Raw genomic sequence first — 14,764 nt, 5'->3', positions numbered from 1 at the left:
CTTTGACTTCCCTGTCCTCACTTTCCACGTCTAACTCATTGGTCATTAAGCGCAGCTAATTCTAGCCCCTAAATAACTGTCAAATCTGTTCCCTCTTTTCCATGCACACTGTCATAGCTATAGTGACACTCCCACGAGATCGACGATGACAGCCTATCCCCTGGCTCCTTTACCTCCACCCTGCGGGCCTTTGTGACCCCCACACGGCAGCCAGGACGTGGTTTCTGAAACCCGAACAGGATCATGCAGCTCCCTGATTTAGCCCATCCATAGGCTGCCGGCTTTTCTGTTTCTCTGAAGCAGAAACCCATCTCGGGGACGTGGCCCACATGCATCCGCCTGACATGTTCTTTCCAGCCCTCCCCCAAACAAGCCCTCCGTTAGCTCAGCAGCTCCTGCTCGTTCCTCAGGTCACTCGTCACCTCCTCGGGGAAGCCTCTCTAGGGACCCCAGACCATGTCAGATTTCCCTGTTACGCACTGCCACGACACAAGCATGGTCCTTCACAGAGGAGAGTCTATACAAGCAAAATAATGATGTGTCTCATTTTTTATTTAATAACTATCTGCCCCACTTTTATACTGTAAGCACCGTGAGGACAAAAAAATCATGCCTCTTATCTCCCCAGGCTTTCACCGCATGTCTTGTCGTGTTTGTCTGTGGGCCATCTTCCATGGAGCCCTTTCCGTCAAGGCTGGTGCACGTCCTCCACCTGGGCGCTGACCGGGTGGCCTCTGTCCAGGCTCTGTGGGATTCCTTGATTCCAAATCAACTTTGACAGATCGTGGAGAAGGTATGCGACTGGAGAAAGTGAGATTACCATAGAGACCACTGCTGTACTTTGGGCATTCGTTAGAGAAGCGGGGGGTGGGGACACACAACTGAAGGAGCCCAGTGGGAAGACAGGACGAGGTCAGGATCCACTGTGTTGAGTGACTAACCCTGAGTCTGTCTCACAGCGAGTGCCCAATAGCCATCTGTCAGATGCATGAGGGAATGATCGGAGGGAGGAAAGCCAGAGGGAGAGTTCTGTTACAATGAGGTGCGGCAGGTTGTTTAGATCTAGTTAGCCTCCCTCCACCAGCACCACTTTCCAGCCCACTGACTTGCTAGAGAAACGGTAAATGGTCCTCCAGAGTGACCTACATTCTGGGCTTGGCAGACTGCTTCCTCCTAGTACTGTTTTATTCCATCTAGTCCGGAATTCTCGCTGGTCCTGTGTCCAGGAATCGTGTTTCCCTGTTACTTGCCCACGATTTTCCACCCTCTTCTCAGGACCAGGCTCCCAGCGGCTCCTGTCTTAATGAAGCCTTGCCTGAGTGCTCCAGACCAACCACCCCCATTCCTTCCTCTGTGCTCCCGGATGCAGACCTTGTACTTCTAGTCAACCTTCATTCCATCCTGCTTGGAACGACATGATTGTCTGACACAGCTGTATCTCGGTAGAGGTCCCTGATCATTTCCTTCAGGAGTTCGCTCCTCCCCTAAAACACCAGGACTTTAGTCTTGTTTTCTTTAGTCAGCAGACTGTCCTCCAGATGCACCGAGACGAAAAGCTGGCTGGTGAAACTGGTTGCTAAACAGCATCTTAGATTTAGGCCCCAATATTATGTTTGAAATGTAAGTGTGGGACTAACTATTTGCCATATATTTTTAATAGGAGGGCAGGGAGTTGGGGGTGTTTGTACCAGGGCAGCCCAGGCTCTTAAAGCTGGTCTTTCTTGATATGGGCCGGGACTACACCACTGATGCCACATAGGAAGAGGGCCCTCTGACTCTGCAGGGTGGCCCAAGGCACAGGGTGTACACTGTGTATCACTAGGAGACTTCTGGCTGTGCACTATGGGGGCTTAATTGGTACTGATATATTATTTGTTGTTTATCTAATATTCAGATTCAACTCAGTGACCTGTACTTTACCTGGCAACCCCATTTTAATGTTCAGACCAAAATGAACTGAAAAACCTTCCATGCAAGGTACTGAAAGGGTCTGCAGTGCAGCAAGGGTGGAGAAAGCATCGCTGAGCCCGCTCTGCCGCTGCACAGAAGTGACCAGGTAGATGTCTGGTACGCTCTGCGTTAGGCACTAAGCACATGCTATCCATGCCTACAAACGCACCTCCCTCGGAGCCTGGGCAATGATTTACCCAGCAGTAAACATGGAAATTCACTCACACGGGATCCAGGGGAGGAACACTCGGAACACCAAGTCCTGTCTGCAGTTGCCAAGGAAAAACAAACCGTGACAAAACCAAATAGCTGCAAAAGTGTTTTCTTTTCTTTTGCACAGAAGCAGAGAGTTCCTTGTAGGGAGAGTGGACTATATAAAAGCTCGCTGTTGTAAAAGGAGAGGCTCCTGAGAGGCTTCTGTTCTGTAAATTCTGACTCTCTGCTCCCACCACTCACACACCCTCCACCCAGGCGCCCATCTCATGGCTTCAAAATGCACCAGCTCTTACCTTGGCTAACTTGGCAACCTGGAGTGGATAACTTTCAGTTAACTCTGTGACGTACTTACAAATACTATAAGTACTACTTTAGCTAGCTAAATTATACACACGTACCGGGAAACATTCTTGTGTTTACCACTAACTTTAACTGAATGACTTGAATGAGCAAAATGCTAGGCAAGCCAGGAGGTGAGCCATCATGGGGTGGGGGGGCTGGACCAACACAGTCCTGCCCTCAGAGCACTTAGAATCCAGAGAGGAGGATTCACAAACACAAGCTCCTGACACCTGCGGTCCCCACAACTGTCCAGAGAAATCAACTCCATGTTCGGGAAGGGGGAGTGGAGGTGAGGGGGCAGGAATGAGATGCCAAGGAGGTGGGAAATACGCATACTAGATTTCTGTCCATATTATAAAGTAACGTATAGATCAGTGGTAGTCAACCTGGTCCCAAGTGGTAGATTTAACTATAGTAAGTTGTTTTATAAAGATTTATTCTGCCAAACTTAACGAAAATCCGACATAAAGTACTTGGTAAGTGATTATTATTATATGCTTTAACTTGCTGTAACTTTGCTTTATAAATTTTATAAAGTAAAGTTACTTCCCTACTTTATAAATCACCATTACTGCGGAACCGGTGGGCGGTTAGATAATTTTACTACTGACAGATGCAAAAGTGGACGGTAGGTATAAAAAGGTTGACTACCCCTGGTATAGATGGATGCAGAGGGAATGTCAATGTATTATTTAGACCACATATCTAAATAATAGATGCTATATTGAAGCCGGAAGTAGTAACATGTAATGAGCTATAGCAGTATGTGGGTCAGTAGAGGAAAAATCAATTTATAAATGCATATACAAGATTCGATTTACATTTAATGATGAAGGCCCAACCATTTCATCTTTTATTACATATTGGTGTTGTCTTTATACTTTCTTAAATTATCTACATTTACAGTGGTAGTCAACCTAGTCCCTACTGCCCACTAATGGGCATTCCAGCTTTCATGTGGGCGGTAGTGGAGCAACCAAAGTATAAATAAAAAGATAAATTTAACTATAGTAAGTTGTTTTATAAAGATTTATTCTGCCAAACTTAGCAAAAATCTGACATAAAGTACTTAGTAAGTAATTATTATTATATGCTTTAACTTGCTGTAACTCTGCTTTATAAATTTTATAAAGTAAAGTTACTTCCCTACTTTACAAATCACCATTACTGTGGAACCGGTGGGCGGTTAGAATATTTTACTACTAACAGAGATACAAAAGTGGGCGGTAGGTATAAAAAGGTTGACTACCCCTGATCTACAAGATTATTGTTTATTTAAGTATTTTCTTGTGTTATTGTCTATCTTCCCAATAAGGGAAAAAGTCTTGTCTTGGTCAGTAGAGCATTCCCTGGGCAAGGGGCAGTGCCTGGCTCATAGTACCATATTCCCCATGTATAAGACGCACCTTGATTTTAGGGCCCAAAATTTGAAAAAAAAATGTATTACATAAAGTTATTGAACTCAAGTTTTATTCATCATAAAATTCATACGACTTCTTATCTGTGCAAAAAAGCACAAAATGCAAGTAAAAAACTACAACCACTGTATAAGACGCACCCAGGTTTTAGACCCCAAATTTTTCGAAAAATTGTGTGTCTTATACTTGGGGAAATACGGTAGGTACTTAACAAACACCTGTTGACTGAACAAATACATTTCAACTGCAGATATACCAGACACAGCACTTTTCGACACATTTACATTAGAAAGGACACACACAATAGTGATGGGAAAGAAGTCCCAGACTGTTCACCTTTTAGGAATTACTAAAGAAAATGCATTTAATCTCTTCATGAAGCATCACACTCAGGAAATGAAAATATTTAAGTGTCACGAATTCATAGCCTTTACAACTGGAGTGGATTTTTAAAAATTATTCAAGTCCAACCATTCTGTGTTATGTTTGACCAAAACAGGCTCAGAGCAGCATGTCCATCTTGGCAGGGCTGGGACTGGACTGTGGTCCAGAGCTCTTTCCAGCATGCTCACGGTGCTCGGTGCTTATCCAATACAGCACCGTGTGTCACTGGCCATGCTCAAGCCAGAGCCTGCACTGCAACAATCAAGCGTGGGTCTGAAAGGCAACACAGACGTGCAATGGAATAATTTGGAAATGACCCCCAATGCCTTCATGATCCCTCTGTCTTTGGCTTTGGAGTACCTATAGAAACCTGACTCTTTAATCCCATATCCTCTCGAGCTGTGGTAGGACACCACCTCTGGGCTCCACCAGCTGCAGCTTTGAATGGAATTCTGGGGATTCAATGGGAAAGTTCTTTCAGTTCTTCCCAAATAAACTCTGTCTCAACCACCTCTTAATTCTCCTTAAGAAGTCTGTTGTCCACAGAGAGTTTATGTAACTTTCTGCTAAGGTCAAAGCACTGTTCTCTTCGGCAGCTGAATATTAATTAGTTATTGATCTTTGAACTCTGCTTTCCAGACTGCTGGGCTGAAAAAACACTCATTCTTTCCTCTCTTTGGCCACTGCCACAACTTCAAGGGGCACCCCTTTTCCGTACTTGGTGATTTAACACTGAGGTGCTATAGTGCCTTGGTGGAGAGGGTAGTTTGGGGTGAGAACTTGGTGGGAGCCCTGGCTCTGCCACTCATGTGCAGGGAAGTGCTCTGGGGAAGTCACTTAACTCCTCTAAGCACAGATGTGCTAGAGCTGGCCAGAGTCAGCAGCCAGGGGTGAATTTTGTGCATCTCTTCTCAATTCTGTATTCAGTGACATCGCTCTGGTAGCATGAAACTAGCCATGGTGATGTTTTACACCATGGAAATTGGCAAACACTGCAAATTAACATCTCCCTCCCTTCCCAAGCTGGTTGTTGTCCATTCACCAGCACAACCCTGCTTCTAAACCTTAGTTTCTTCACCCATGTAATATGGACGACAACAGTACCTATAGGATGTGGTGCAACTTAAGTAAGACACTGCCGGTAAATGCCCAGGAAGCCTCAGACATACAGTGCTCAGTGCCATTGCTGGTATTGTCCACTAGTCTCGTAGCTCCAAGCTACTTCCATTCTAACCCATCACTTATTCACTCAACCAATAACACATTGTATTTAGGCCATGGTCCAGGTAAATCTTCCTACACCATCCTTTTCCCCACACTTTCCTACTGTCTATGATCATCTTCCCCAGTCTCAACAATCTGCAGATCTATTCTGGATACTAGGTTTTGTAAAGGGGGAGCCGAGGAAAGGGGTGTGAGTGAGAGGAGGGAAAATACACTGCTCGCAAAAATTAGGGGATATTTCAAAATAAATATGGAGCTATAAAACCTCCCCTAATTTTTCTGAGCAGTATTTAAAGTAACCACAACACTATTCCTGCTTCCTCCTCAGGACTGCCTTTTATTCCTGAATCCTTCACTAATTCTTTGTTGTCATGGAAATGTGATATTTTCTACATGCCTCTGTTTATGTATCAGCAAAATGTGGGCAGATGGACGCATGTCTGCACATAAAAACAGGTGCACCACCACCATCACTACACACTACACACCACCACTGCCATCACTACACACTACACACTACCACCATCAATAAAAACTACACACCACACACCACCACCACCATCACTACACACTACACACCACCACCACCAGCACACCATCACTACATACTACACACCACCACTGCCATCACTACACTCTACACACTACACACTACCACCATCAATAAAAACTACACACCACACACCACCACCACCATCACTACATACTACACACCATCACCACCATCACTACACACTACACACCATCACCACCATCACTACACACTACACACCATCACCACCATCACTACACACTACACACCACCACCGCCATCACTACATACTACATATCGCCACCACCACCATCACTACACACTACACACCATCACCACCATCACTACACACTACATACCACCACCACCATCACTACACACTACATACCACCACCACCATCACTACACACTATACAATACACACCATCACCACTATCACTACATACTACATACCACCATGACCACCATCACTACACACTACACACTATACACCGCTATTACTATACACCACACACTACACTCTACACACCACACACCACCACCACCATCACTATACACCACGCACTACATACTAAACACCACACACCACCACCATAACTATATACCACACACTACACACCACCACTACCATCACTACACACCACACACCACCATCACAATACACCACACACTACACACTACACACCACCACCACATACCACCACCACCACCATCACTATCACCTAATGTGGGGAGGGCTCTGAGGTTTAAATTATGATGTTCAAACTTTTCTGATAGAAGGTGAACTCTGCCATTCAATTCTGCAAGGATGCTCTCCAGGCATTTTGCTGCCTTTTCTATTTCCTGTTTGGCTTTCGGTTTTCCTTGTCTGTTAATATCATCACCCTAATGAGAGAGAGAAAGGGGGTTACACTTGGACTGTGCCCACAAAATGCCAAAAAGCTATTGAGCCTGAATGTGTACAGAGCCAACTTCTTCCAGAACGCACCAGCAATTTAGTGGTTTGCTGGCCTCACAACATGTGCTTTGTGATTGGCTATGAGCTCCAACAGAATAGCGGGAGGAGGATGAAACTATTAACTGTCCTCACTTTTAAAGTTTGCAAGGTTAATTATTTGTGCCTGGGTTCTACACACTCCCTTGAAAAATGGGAAGGGAGAGGTGTTTTTCCACTAGCTCTCTCCAACTTCTCCTTTCTGCCCACATCCTCACCACAGCTCTCCTCGCTCTTCCCTGGGCTTCCAGCTGCCTGCGGCTGACCAGCCTTCTTCCCTGATCCTCTCTCGGACCCACAAACCTGCTCTCGCCACTTTGTTTCCCCTAGCTAGCTTGCTCCAGACCCGGGCAACTCGCCCTCAGTTTAGTACAAGAGTTTGTATGTTTTTAGAAAAAGTGTTTTGTTTTCTTTTTTTGTATTTTTCTGAAGTTGGAAATGGGAGGCAGTCAGACAGACTCCCACATGCGCTGGACCGGGATCCACCCGGCATGCCCACCAGGGGGCGATGCTCTGCCCATCTAGGGGCGTCGCTCTGCCGCAATCAGAGCCATTCTAGCGCCTGAGGCAGAGGCCACAGAGCCATCCTCAGCGCCTGGGCCAACTTCACTCCAATGGAGCCTTGGCTGCGGGAGGGGAAGAGAGAGACAAAGAGGAAGGAGAGGGAGAGGGGTGGAGAAGCAGTTGGGCACCTCTCCTGTGTGCCCTGGCCGGGAATCGAACCCGGGACTCCTGCACTCCAGGCCGACGCTCTACCACTGAGCCAACCAGCCAGGGCCTAGAAAAAGTTATATTAAGAACCTAAAGGGCAAGCTAGTATTGAGCTAGCATTCACCGGTACGATCCTATTGATTATAAAGGTATTGAGACATTGCCAACGACAGAATTTTCTACATAAAAAAGCTTAAAACTCCCACCAAAAAGCTGTTAAAATAAACAAATGCAACATACAAAAATCAGTAGCATTTCTATAACTAATAACAAACTATATGAAAAAGAAATTAAGATGGCAATTCCATTTACACAGCATCAAAAATAATAAGACACTTAGGAATGAATTTCATGAAAGAGGTGAAATAATTGGCACACTGAAAACCATAAAACACTGATGGGAGAAATGGAAGATGACACAAGTCATGGAAATACATCTTGTGTCGTGGATTGTAACACTGCCTCTCATTAAAATGTCCAGACTACCCAAAGTGACCCACAGATTCAATGCCATTCCTACCAAAATTCCAATGACATTTTTTACAGGAATACAAAAACAGTCTAAAAGTTATATAGAACCAAAAACCCCAAATAGCAAAATTGATCTTGAGCAAAGAGAACAAAGCTGAGGCATCACACTTCCTGTTTCAAAATACACTACAGAGCTGTAGAAACATAGTGGTGTAATGCTGGCCTAAAAACAGATATTTGTTTCTAGCCCAAGCCTGGGCTCTCTTTTATTTTATTCTATTTATTTTTATTTTTTTCAATTACAATTGGCATTAACATTCTGGATCCTATGGGGATTCTTTTTTTTTTTTTTTTTTTTTTTTTTTTTTTCTGAAGCTGGAAACAGGGAGAGACAGTCAGACAGACTCCCGCATGCGCCCGACCTGGATCCACCCGGCACGCCCACCAGGGGCGATGCTCTGTCCACCAGGGGGCGATGCTCTGCCCATCCTGGGCATCGCCATGTTGCGACCAGAGCCACTCTAGCGCCTGAGGCAGAGGCCACAGAGCCATCCCCAGCGCCCGGGCCATCTTTGCTCCAATGGAGCCCTGGCTGCGGGAGGGGAAGAGAGAGACAGAGAGGAAAGCGCGGCGGAGGGGTGGAGAAGCAAATGGGCGCTTCTCCTGTGTGCCCTTGCCGGGAATCGAACCCAGGTCCTCTGCACGCTAGGCCGACGCTCTACCGCTGAGCCAACCGGCCAGGGCTGGGGATTCTATTTTTAACCTTTTGAGGTGCCTCTATATTGTTTGCTGTAGCAGCTGCACCATTTTACATCCCCACCAATAGTGCACAAAGGTTCCAGGGTCTCCACATCCTCACCAACACTTGTTATTTTCTCTCTGGTTTTTAATAATGGCGTTTCTAATGGGTGTGATCATGTAGAATGTGAAAAGATAGATTTATTCCATCATTTGTTATTCTAAGGTTATGTCTTTTCATATTTTTTAAAGGTTAAAATCTTTCTTTCATCAAATGATGACGCTCATAGATACTACTACTATTTTTAAAAAATACATTTTTACATGAAAAAAATCAGAAGTTGGCATCACTATGTCAGTTCCTGCAATTAAAAGAAAATGTTCAGCTTGACCAAGTGGTGGCGTGGTAGATGGAGCATTGTTGGACTGGGATGCAGAGGACTCAGGTTGGAAACCCCGAGGTCATCGGCTTGAGAGTGGGCTCACCAGCTGGAGCACGGGGTCACTGGCTTGAGCGTGGTATAATAGACATAACTCCATGGTTGTTGGCTTGAGCCCAAAGGTCACTGGCTTGAAGCCCAAGGTCGCTGACTTGAGCCCAAGGTCACTGGCTTAGACAAGGAATCACTTGCTCTGCTGTAGCCCCCTGGTCAAGGCACATATGAGAAGCAACAGCTAAGGTGCTGCAACGAAGAATTGATGCTTCTTATCTCTCTCCCTTCCTGTTTGTCTGTCTGTCCCTATCTGGTCACTCTCTATGACTCTCTCTGTCTGTCAAAAAAAAAAAAAATGTTCAGGCTGTGCAATCCAAGTCTAGAAACCTGTTGGGCAGGAAAGAACAGTAAATGCACTAATACCTGCTTTGGGATATGGTGGGGAGAAGATGTTTGATTTTACATGGCAGAATTTACAAGGGATTATATCACTGCATTGATCAGAACAGCCAACCCAGGTAACAGAAATGATATAAAGCCTTATATTAGTGCCTGGATTTTTAACTAATAAGACGTAGAGAGACAAATTGGTGTGTGCTTTTAATGTCATTACCTTGAAAGCCACAAACATTTTTTAATAATTTTTGAGTACATTCTTTTAAATGACTCCGTAGGCAGTAAATCGCATGCACCCAGAATGGATGTGACTTCTGGAAGTAACTAACAGTGATTCCAAGCCACATCTGGTGAAGATGACTGGGGTCACGCAGGGAAATGCTAATGTCATCGAAGGAAGGTGCTATGGCTACAAAATAATAGAGCTGATATGTACACCTTTCTGAAGGCAATCCCAAAGAAGGAATTCCAGAAATATTTTGAGCAATGGGAGCATCATTGGTAAAAGTGTATAGGTGTCCAACTTGACTGCTCTGAAGAAAAACCTTCAAGTTTAAATTCTGCTCTAAGCATTTGGGTAAAACAAAAACTTTGCTTTCCAAGGGCACTTCATTATGTTGGAACACCAAACACAAGCTGGTAACCCGCAGGCCATACATAGCCACACTTTGGTTTTCTCTGCCTTGCAGTCTTTTATTTATTTATTTTTTAATTTTTATTTTTTTTAGAGAGAGAAACACCAATTTATTTATGTACTCATGGGTTGATTCTTGTATGTGCTGTGACTGAGAATTGAACCCACAATCTTAGCAGATCAGGATGATACTGTAACCAACTGATCTATGCGGCCAGGGCAAATCTTTTTTTTTTTTAATACTCTGAATATTTACATTGGGAGATTTACATTTCTTTTTAAACCTTAGTCTCTGACTAATCGTGAACCATCATCAGAATTGTGCTGTCACTATCCGTGTGCTGTGCTCAGAGACAGACTGCCTCAGTCTGAACCCCACCCAGCTCAGCCACTTCCTTGTTTGACCCTCAAGTTTCTAACCTCAGAGCCTTAGCACGCAAAGCTGGTTATTTTTCTCATTTGAAAACTAGGAATAATAATAGTACCTTCAGCATTGGGTTATTGTGAGCCTAAAGTGAGATCATCTATTTGTGTCAATAAATGTCAGCTATAACATGTTGGGGAGCACCGTCCCCTCTCTTCGGCAGGAGCCGGGCAGTGGCTGCCCTGATTAGAGGCAAACATATTCCAGGGGAACACAGTTCCCACCTGAGCCGCTTCTTCCACTCCCAGGACCGGCCAAGCTCCTGTGGGCATCTGTAGTCTGCAAACCCTGTCTTAGAATGATAGACCTGGCCAAATCACCACATTTAACAATAGAGACAGAATTGCCTCCCACTCACAAAGTTAGCCAACAGTCTTGCCCCCCGGCCATCTGAATGTCCAGGGCCGTTTTTTAGTGCTCCCTAGCCTGCAGCAAACGCCCTCACCTAGCACTCTAGTGAGTTATAGCAGGGTCACAAAACCATTCACAAGGCACGCAGACTCACGGAGCAAATGGAATTTCTTTCATCTTATAACTGATGTTCTCAGGAATAACTTAGACTTGCCAAAGCAAAATATGTATATCTCTTCCAATCTAAATTATCTTCTTTCTATTTAATGTTTTAGCCCGTTGAAAATTCATTGAACTCTCTATCAGGGCTGGTGTAAGCAGTCTCGCCAAAATGACTTCATGTCTCTGATTTTTGTCTCATCTCTGTTTCTTTCCTTGGGTTGGTGTCTGGGTCTTTGAGGCATTGGGGAGAAAGTGTCCTCAAATGAGGCTTTGCAGGAGGTGTTCCCAGACTGCCCAGGGGCTGCTCGTGACCATTCTCTGTCTGTCACTTGTCTTGGTTTTGTCAAGGTCTGGTAACCTGCCCTAACTGCCCCCTGACCCAGCCTCTCACATCCAAGGGGCCACCCTGCCCCATCTCCGTGATCCTCTTTGACAAGGCCCCCAGGCAAGTTAACCTCCACATGGGCCGCCCTAGCCTGGGTCCCTAGAGAGAGTTTGCAGTGAAATGTACAAGCCAGTGCCTGATTGGTAGACGGATGGGACAGGGAGCAAGTCCAGGAAAGTCAGAGAGGAAAAGGTAACTAAAGCAGGGGACAAGGGAATGCAGGTACAAAAGGACGCAAAGGGAACAGCTGGTTGCTCAGGCATGCGGACATCCCCGGAGAGGCTGCGTGGAATCCCAGGCTCAGAAAAGTCCGGAGGCAGGAGGTGGGGAGGAGGGGAGAGGAGGAAGGGTAAAGAACGTATCTGCTGGCTTCTTCCCAGTCCCTGTATCTCCCTGTTCACATTCCATGCACACACCCCCCCATCAACTCGTCTGTACTCCTGGGTTGCTCCCTGTCCCTCCTGAGAACACTGAAGGAAGCTAAACCCCTGTCAAATGGTGCTGCATCTGAACTTGAAAACCCTGGGGTTCCGGCTTCAGCTGCCATTATGGCCTCAGGGGCCACATTGCAGACGGAGGGTGAGGTCACTAGCACAGGCCGGGCGAGTGGCATGCTTGGGCTATGCTGCTGCAGGCTGAGCTGGCCAGGTTGTCACAGCTGCTGGCCCAGGTACCTACAGTGAGTGAAGAGTGGCAGAGGACAGAAAGGGTCCAGCATGGCTGGGAGCAACCCCGTGACTGGGCCTCGGAGCACGTGGCCAAAGGAATCTGCAGAGGCAGATAAATTAGGGCCAGCACACCTCTTTCTGGGTCATTGCAGGATTGCCTGGGTCTGAGCCACACCACAGTGGTACAAAGAGCAGCCCTGGAAAGCTAACTCCCAGCCCCCATCTCCTAACTGGGCAACACCCCAGAGTCTTGGCTCTGGTGGCCCCAAGTCAGTGCAGGAGGGGCGTCTCAGGCGATCTCCCTCCCAGGGTCCTGTGTGATGCTCTCAGCATTCTCCTGGTCACACCGAACCCAGGTATACTCTGCCCTTCCTGCTTTCTCTTGTCACCTCCTAAAGCCCTCAAGACCAGGAAGGGCAGGTCCCCAGTTCTCACTCCACTCTTTCACACCCGCCTGCCCTGGCAGCAAGCCTGTGGGCAGAGAGGGGACCTTCCCTGTTCAGTCGGGGAGCTCTCTGGGCTGGGTCTGCAGAGACTGGTCTTTGCTGTTGTCGGCAGAGGTGGCATGGGTCCCTGTGCTTTCCCGGGGGCTGTGCAGCAGGGCAAGACTCTCACCCCCTTTTCTGGACACTTCTCAGGGCAGTCTGTAGGGGGCACACTGACGGGTGAGGTAACATCTTCAGACAAAGAGCAGGCTTGCTGTAAAGGAGGTGACGCCTCACGCCCAGCGTTCCTTGGGCACTAAGCAACCTTTCTCACCCTACCCCAGCGCTCCCCTGAGCACCGGGGAGGCCCAGTGAAGAACCTGCCAAGGGTGCAGATTGTGAGGCTCCATGGGGTTCTGTATCTTTATGTTGGTCACACTCAGGCATTAGCAATTCACTAAAAATCTTAGTTGAACCCTCCGTATCAGCTTGTAGGACATCTGGAAGCACCCGCCCTGGCCAAGCAAGTGCTCACGGCCCATTCCTCCCTGGATGTTCCTGTTTCCTTGGACTTCAAGTTAGTCGGTTGCGTGTGATCTCTGCTTTCTGAGACGTTCCAGGAAAGTTGTGCATTTGCAGATATTCTGGCAGATTGTCACTTATTTCAATAAGGGGTAAAAAGATAAACTAAAGATAGTATTTCAGCAGTAAATAAGTTGAAGAACAACCGATCAAATAACCAGAGAAAAGTCTTGGCTGTTAAAAATATAAGGAGTAAACTGAGCTGGGAATGATACTGCAGATGACTTGATTTTCATTAGAATCCTTTCTGAATTAGACACTTCTTAACCATGTCCTTGTATGACTTTGATAAAGAGTTTAAAGTTATGAAAGGCACACGCAATCTCATTGATTCCTAGAAGTGAGCAGTAAGCAAAGCATCCTCATCATATGTTGCTGCTACAGTTTGGAGACACGTCAAAACAGCAGAATGCAAATCTGTCCCATGGAGAGACTTTGAATCAGCTCCTTTCCAGAAAAAAAAAAAAAAAAATCCAGAAATGATAAATTTGAGAAGTGTCGGCTCACGGTTAAGTTGGCATTTCTATGACTCGTCTTTACCTCTCCGATGACTAAAAAAAAGTTTGAGTTGCCTGTGGCCCCAAGTTGGCAACTAAGAGTATCCTTACAATTAGTATATTTGTGTAATTAAATTGCATGAGAGGGGCCATGCAGAGCAGGTCCCTCGTGTTGAGATCACTGCCTGCACAAGCTGAAACACCGCAGTGGTTACAACAATCCAACTTGGCTGCCGTCAAGCTTCATTCCAGCGAACAAGCACGCTGCCATCGGCTGACACCCAGCAGTTATTTGGGTTGGGATCACGGAGCTCCCAGACAGCCTGGCACCCCGGAATGATCTGAGCCGCGTCGGGGCTCTCCTTGTCTTCTCTTAAAGCGCTTTTCTTTCATCCAACTTTTGCAAAATCAGTTACGGAAAAGAAATGAGTCACAAGGATCTGATGTGTCATATTTTTGCTACTAGTGAATTTCTTGGGCATTTTCCATTCAGTGGTTCAAGACTTAATTTGAAGAAGTAACTGGCTTTCACTTACTATAAGATGAAGTCGGGTCAAGCAGAAATGGAAACTTGGGAAGTGCAGAATGTTCTCAGTAGCTTGAGGGGGGGAGAAAGTGCCGCTGGTTCCCACTTTGGCCCCGTTCTTATCAGAGAAACAAGTAATAAAGTTCTATCATTTCGTGTGTCATCAAATCAACAGATAATTAAAAACCAAGAAACTCTGAGCCCCCCAATACTGAAAAAAAGTCATATATTACAATATGATATGCAGTCTATACTATAGACTCTAAAGTCTTCCTTCTTTCTAATTAATTGGGTTTGAAT

The 14,764-nt window shown here is 45.9% G+C and overlaps 1 non-coding gene across 1 annotated transcript; it reads right to left on the bottom strand.

Annotated features, from left to right (window-relative positions):
* Positions 1-7,762: 7,762 nt before the first annotated feature.
* TRNAS-GGA (transfer RNA serine (anticodon GGA)) lies at positions 7,763-7,838 on the bottom strand. The gene has a single exon. It is a non-coding gene; the product is annotated as a tRNA-Ser (tRNA).
* Between the last annotated feature and the right edge of the window lie 6,926 nt (positions 7,839-14,764).

This window comes from Saccopteryx leptura, chromosome 5 (assembly GCF_036850995.1).
Source record: "Saccopteryx leptura isolate mSacLep1 chromosome 5, mSacLep1_pri_phased_curated, whole genome shotgun sequence".
Classification (NCBI taxonomy): domain Eukaryota; kingdom Metazoa; phylum Chordata; class Mammalia; order Chiroptera; family Emballonuridae; genus Saccopteryx; species Saccopteryx leptura.
The sequence above is the reverse complement of the archived record's forward strand: the minus strand, read 5'-3'. Positions and strand labels throughout refer to the sequence as shown.